The sequence below is a fragment of the Schistocerca cancellata genome, chromosome 10 (assembly GCF_023864275.1).
Source record: "Schistocerca cancellata isolate TAMUIC-IGC-003103 chromosome 10, iqSchCanc2.1, whole genome shotgun sequence".
Classification (NCBI taxonomy): Eukaryota; Metazoa; Arthropoda; class Insecta; order Orthoptera; family Acrididae; genus Schistocerca; species Schistocerca cancellata.
In genome coordinates, this window is record NC_064635.1 from 171,820,978 (window position 1) to 171,828,289 (window position 7,312).

Below are 7,312 nucleotides of genomic sequence, written 5' to 3' on the forward strand. Positions count from 1 at the left end.
ATCATTTGTTTTTATTTTATTTTTATTTGTTTAAACTGATCAGATTAGGTTCCTGACGACTCCTCTTACTATACTTTTTATTATGGACACTCGAATTTACGCTTTAATTATGAGCAAACCAATAAACGTATCGCAAAATGTGATACACCAATATTTTCCTTGTTTTATTCTGCGTAAGGCTATATGCAGCACTTTCGTTTTACAGTCAAATTTATATTTTTTTTTCTTATTCTGGTACGGATTTTGCGATTTTAGGCGTCTTCGGAAGGAAACGTTCACTTTAAAAATATATGGCTTGCGATGCATTTGTATGAGGTTAATGAAATTTTAATACATTATAGCCAAATATATTGTTAATGTAAATCTCAAGTTACAACATTTTCCGATCACCCAAAAAACCACGATAGTGCAAAATAAATCAATAATCCAAAACTTTGTCATATCGTGGAAATTTCAATACACAATACAAAATTCTTACTCATTATCTGTGTTACTTCAAAATAGGATCAAATAAGATCAAAATACAGGTATAGTACTGGAATAAACCAAGTTTAAAGGGCAATGTGCCTTCCATTTATTTTCTATTGTAAATGAGTGGTTAGTCATGAAAAAGAGCTAATTCATTTCAGGGAGTGAACAGTTCTGATCCGATCTCTGAAAAGAACAGTTTTGCCCATCTCGAACATAAGCAAGATCCAGTCCATTCCACGTAAACACAGCGCACATCATTATGGAGCCACCACCAGTTTGCACTGCAGCTTGCTGGCAACTTGGATCCATGGCTTTGTGCGTCTGAGCCACCCTCAAACCCTACCACAGCTCTTACCAACTGAAATCGGGACTCGTCTGACCAGGTCACAATTTTCCAGTCGTCTAGGGCAGGGGTCTCCAAACGTTTTAGTCTGCGGGCCACATTGATTCCTCCACGAAGTCATAAGGGCCAAGATCTACCTAGTGGGATTAAAGAACCCCAGCACTCCATGATCACTATAATGTAAGGCTAAAGGAAGGATGAAATCGCAAAAATCTAAGGTTGTGGGAATAGCTAGCACTGAAACGAGCTACGATTTTTATTCAATTACATAATTTTGATTGGTGGACGTACCTGACCGAATTTCTGGCATATTTTATTCTGGCGAATTTCACCGACAAAAAAGTATGTCACTGCACATTCTTCACGAAAGCGTCCTGCAAAGTTGACGAAATCTCAAAATCATTGTTAGCAACACTATTGCTACAAGACGTAACAGCGGTAGAGTATGTCAACGCATTGTTATTTCAAGCAGCGCAACAATAATTTTAGTTACGTAGTCTTGTAGCGAGTAGCAGAGCCATAGCATATATTTGATAGTTCTGTTGCGTTATTGTGTCAAGTTTGCTAGTGTCTCACGAGTTTTTTAGTGTTTCATGCGCTGTACTACTAGTTGTGGGACAATACAAAGTTTGAATTCGAAGATACAAGGAAAATCTGAAAATCGAAATACATAAAGAAAGTGGAACCTTGCTTAAGAAGCACCTTCCATAATGATTGAGTACTAAGGCTAGTCGCCGAAGTGGCGTCCATTTGAAAGACTTGCACCAGACTCGTGTGTAGAATAAAATGCAAAGAATTTTTTTACTTAAAATGTTTTCGCCAAACTAGTCTGTTAATCGTTTTTTTTTTCACTATCGCACGGAGAATGGTCTGTCTGTTTATTGTGGATAGCCACAAGTTTAACCATGACCTTCCGCTTTGTAAAGATAGAGCTCCGACCATGTCGCGGTGTATTGGTCACGATAGGCCTCGAAACTCAATTGCTGGCAGTATAGACACCACCTCAAATATTTGGCGGGCCGGATACCGGGGATGTACGGCCAGCTAATGCGGACCAGTTGGCCGACCCTCGCGGACCATAGTTTGGAGACCCCTGGTCTAGGGTCGGGCCAATATGATCACGAGAGCGCAGCAGACAATGTCGTGCTGTTACCAATGGCACTCGCGTCGGTTGTCTGCTGCCTAACCCATCAATGTCAAATTTCGCCACACTGTCCTAGCAGATGCGTTTGTTGTACGTCCCGAATTCATTTCTGTGGTTATTTCACACAGTTTTGCTTGTCTGTTAGCACTGACAGTTCTACACTAACGCCGCTGCTTTCGACCGTTGTCCGCCTTGGAATGTAATGCCTCAACTTTGGTGTTCTCGGCACGCTCTTGACGCCGTGGATCTCGGAATAAGGAATTCCCTAACGATTTCCGAAATCGGATGTCCCGTGCATCTAGCTCCACTCCGCGTTGAAAGTCCGTTAATTCCCGTCGTGCGGCCATAATCATGTCGAAAACCTTTTCACACGAATCGCCTGAGTACAAATGACAGTTCTGCACTGCACTGCACTGCAAATCTCTGGTTTTCATCGACCAGGAGTGGGACAGGCTAAGCAGCGAAGCTGCTGTTCCTGTGTGGACCTCAGGATCTATTTTATGGCCTCACTGTTGGTTTGGCCTATGTGAGCGGCCGCGTGAGGGCGGACGCTGCGTCGAAAGCGTCATAGGGGCTGCGGAAGAAGCTACTTCCGCAGCAGATCAGGCCAACGCGTAGTTGGCCTGCGGTGGACTTGGTGTCCCAGTCCGCGTATAAGATGACTGCCAGAGTGTTCTGCAGAGGCATAGAACACCCTGGCGGACTGCCGGATGCGATCCCGTAGCAACGGGACGCCAGCTTCCTCATGAAGCAGCCTCGTGGAGTACCGAGGCGGCTTGTGAAGAGGGAGTCGCAGCGCCCGATTCTGGACACGCTGGAGCATCGCAACGTGCGACGGAGCGGCATTCCCCCACACCACGGCGGCATACTCGAGTACCGGCCGGACAAGGGCCAAGTACACGGTCAGGCCGTGCCAAGGGGGGTGAGTGGACGAGGGGTTCAGCAGCGGGTAGAGCGCCCGGAGACGCCCAATCGCCCGCCCCCTGATGTCTCTGATGTGCGGCAGCCAGGTGAGATGCCTGTCCAGCTTCACACCGAGGTACTGGCCTGTTGGTGACCACGGGATGGGGCCTCCCGAGATCGAGACAGGCGGCAGGGCAGGAGGCAGTCGTCTCCGAGTGAAGACGACCGCCTGGCTCTTGGCGGCGTTAAATTTGAGACGCCACTTGGTGGACCACGCCCCCAGGACGTCGCACGCAAGTTGGAGTCGGCGGCACATCGCGACCACGTTCATGCTGCGGGTGAACAGCGCAGTGTCGTCGGCGTAAAGAGCCAACTCCACGCGCGCCACACGCGGTGCGTCGGCGGTGTACAAGGTGTACAGCAGGGGGCCGAGAACCGACCCCTGCGGTACCCCTGCACGAATCGGCCGGTCGGTGGATGTGCCGCCGGCGGCCCGGACGTGGAAGGTGCGGCCCTCGAGGTAGGACCGGACCGCAGTAGAAGTGCATGGGACGTCGGGACCCCATGTACAAGAAGTTTGTACAAGAGGCCCTCGTGCCACACGCTGTCGAACGCCTTGGAGACGTCGAGGAGTACCGCCCCAAGGTACTCCCGCGTCTCCAGCGCCCTCATCGCCTGTTCCACCAGGCGTAGGAGCTGGTGCGTGGTCGAGTGGCCCCGCCGGAATCCGAACTGCTCCGCTGGAAGGAGCCCTTCGGCAGTGACGTGGCGCCACAGCCGCTCCATGTACAGTCTCTCAAAGATCTTGGAGAGGGACAGGAGCAGGCTGATCGGCCGGTAGTGCTCCACCTGACGCGGATCCTTGCCAGCCTTCGGGATAGCCACCACTTCTGCGTGTTCCCACACGGAAGGGTAGATCCCGGAGCTGAGAACACAGTTGAAAGTGTCCGCTAGTGGCTGATGGAGCGCCGGCGGCAGTAGTCGCAGGAGGTGGTTTGTGACACCATCAGAGCCACCTGCCTTCCTCGGGTTGAGGCGGCGGAGCTGGAGTCCAACTTCTTCAGCTGTGATGGGTGTGATCGCATCGTCAGCGGCCCTGGCGGCGAGGAAAACAGGTAGGTGGTCTTCCACGAGTTGGACGTGTTCGGCATCGAAAACGTCCGCGACCGGGCGGAAGTTGTCGGCGAACACGTCGGCGAGGGCGTTGGCCTTGGCGTCTGGGGCACAGACAACCTCGCCGCCGACGTGGAGCGGAGGAACAGGCTGATGGCGGCGGAGGAAGCGCTTGGCGGTCCGCCAGGCACTCCCATCAGTCGTGTTCAGGGTGGCCACAAGGCCAGCCCAGTCACGGTTTCGATGTTGGTCGATGGCGGCCCGGATTTCGCGTCGTGCCCAATTGAGGCGACGCTTGGTCGCAGGCTGGCGGGTGAGTTGCCACTCGCGGAACAGCCGGTTTTTGGCCGTTATAGCCTCCAAGATGTGAGGAGGAAGCTGCCGGGACATCTCGCGGGGCCGCCGCGGCTGTTGGGGAGACGCAGCGGCAGCAGCGCTGAGGGTGTGCCGCGTAAAGAAGGCCAGCGCAGCATCGGCCCCCTCCAGGGCAGGATCTGGAGCACCTTCGAAGCGGCCGAGCAGTTCGGCTTGGAATCGGGCCTCGTCAATTCCGCGGAAGGTGCGGCGGGCAGGCGGCAGGGAGGCGCCGACGACGTCCATGTCGTAGACCACCGGAAGGTGGTCGGAGGACAGGGCGCAGCGGACAGTAGCCGACGTAAAGTGCCCGACGCCTTTCAGGACTGCGACGTCAAGCACGTCGGGCTGGCCTATGTTGGGGAAGAATGTGTGGTCAAATGGACCCAGGACGAGAGCTCCGTGACGTTGAGTGATGCGGAGAAGGCGTCGCCCGCTGACGTTGGTGAGTCGAGAGTTCCATTGCGGGCTCTTGGCATTCAAGTCACCCGCAATGAACAGTTTCCCACGCAGCGTTAGTAGGGCATCAAGGTCGGCCTCCAGGAGGTGGCCCCTCGGTGGCCTGTAGGCGGCGATGAAGGTAATGACACCAGCTGTGGTGGTGACAGCCACCCCAGTGGCCTCCACCGCAGCTAGAGGCGGCAGCAGGACTTCATGGTGCTTCAGGGAATTTTTCACATATATGGCGGTGCCTCCGCCATGGGTGGGCCGGTCGGTGTGGTAGCAGCGATAGTTCGCCACACCGACAGCCACGCCAGGTTTCAGAAACGTCTCGCAGACGAGACAGATGTCTATCGCCTCATCTCGGAGGAATTGACGGAATTCCCCTTGTTGGGGAACTAAGCCGCGTGCGTTATAGCCGCACACGGTGAGCCCATGTACATGCTCATTTTCCATGGCGGTCAGCAGGAACAACGCCGGCCTGGAGGGTGGACGTGACGGCGGTGACTAGCACCGGCAGCTGCTCGAGCAGCTGTCTCAACGAACGCAGAAGCGTGCAGAGCTCAGCTGCATCAGGAGCCGTGGGGGCCTCTGGGGCGGCCTCCAAGGCAGGAACAGCAGGCTGCGGTGGGACCGCAGGAGGCAGCGTTTGCTGTGGCACAGCCCGAGGGGCAGACCGCTGTCGCGGGGCATCAGTGGCCGGACGTTCCGCCGCATCAGTGGCCGGACGTTCCGCCGCAGGGGCGGTACGCCGTGGCCGTCGGCGGCGCCGGCGGGGGGAGGCAACCGGTGCGGGAGGCGCGGATGCAGGGGCAGCAGTCACATCGGACGAGGCAGGCTGCTGCAGCGCAGCGCCATTAGAGGCAGCAAGCTGCTGAGTAGAGGGGGCGGGCGTTCCCCCCTTGGCGGCATCAGTGAAGCTGGTGCCAGACTGCACCTTGCGGGAATGGGCAGCCCGGCCATGGTGCTGCTGGCGGCCACGTTGGAAGGCCGGACATCCCCGGTAGCTCGCAACGTGCACGCCACTGCAGTTGCAGCACGTCGGTTTATCTTCTCGCAGGAGCGTGCATTCCTTGCTCGGATGCTGGGCCCCGCACTTGACACAGCGGGGTGGCATCGAACAGTAGCGTGACACATGGTCGAGCCGTTGACAGGAGAAGCACTGAGCCCTCCTGCCCTTGGCCCGCAGTGGCTCCACTTCGACGTTGACCCGCCCAACCCGCCGCACCTGGAAGATCTTGCGATTTTCCAGGTTGTCAACAAGGACAACCAGGTACAGCGGCATTGGTCGGTGGGTGCGTGGGGAGTTCATGAGCCCCGTGTTGCGGATGCCGAAGCCCATGTCCTCCAGTTCTTCACGTAGATAATCCGCCTCAAACTGGAGGGGGAGGCGGCGGAACACCACCTTCAACAGTTTGAGCGGTTCAGACGGGTGCGTGTAGCAATGGAGGCCATCTTTGCAGATGACCTCCATGACTGCACGGTAGTCCTCAGCAGACGTCGTGGAGAGCCGGTAAAGATCATTACCGGCAGTCCTGACGCTGGCAGTGGGCGCCACCCGAGCGATCTTCTGCTCGAACGGCTTATAAGGACCGTCCCATTGGACCACGATTGGTGGGGGGCGCGGCGCAGCTGGCCGGGGCGGAACCCCGGCGTCGTCGGGGACGTCAGCAGACACGTCCTGGTAGGCGTTGGCGGTCGGCAGCGGCTGCGCAGGCTGTAGGACAGCCGCACGCGCCGTGTGCCGCCTGGCAGGGGCGACGAAACCGTCCTCATCAGGTTGGCGCACAGCAGCAGGCCCTGTGGAGGACCGCTGCTCCCTCGCGCACGCCGTCGGCGCGACCGTACGGGCCGCAGAGGCAGCGGCGGCGCGGGAGGATTTGGTGGCCTTCCTCCGCGGCCGAGCAGTGTCGGAGGCTAGGGAGCGGACGTCAGAGTCGTCAGTTGCGTCAGCACGGCGCTTCCGGAGCGCACGAGCAGCGTCAGCGTCACGTCTGTCGGCGTCAGCAATGGCCTCCGCAAGATTTGCGTCTGGCAAGTCGTCGTCGTCGGTAATCATGGCGGCCTCTTGAGCTGGCTTAAATGACAGTTCCACAAATGCACCTCCGTTTATACGTTGTGTACGCGACACTACCGCCATCTGTGTATGTGCATATCACTTCAGCCTAAAGTTCTTATCATATGAATTGTGGCAACTATTCCCAGCTTTATATAATCAAAGGGAACGGAGTGATCCTCTCTCAAATTCGGTCAGTGCCAGACATCAGTTTCCTAAAGCAATATTACTAAGTTCTCCAAAAAGGTCTAAAAAATCGCTTTTGAAAATTTCCAACTGTTGTTGACTACAAAAACATATTGCTATTAGTAATTAAATATGGAACAACGTTATTTTTATTAAAATTTATGATTCAATAATTGTTAACTAAAGTTTCCATTTGTTATTAAATATAGAGTTAAAATAAAAGTAAAAAAAAGTTGCTACCTATGAGATTAGAACCAATGACTTTATACTACACCTTCACGCTACGGGATCAGCTAACGGC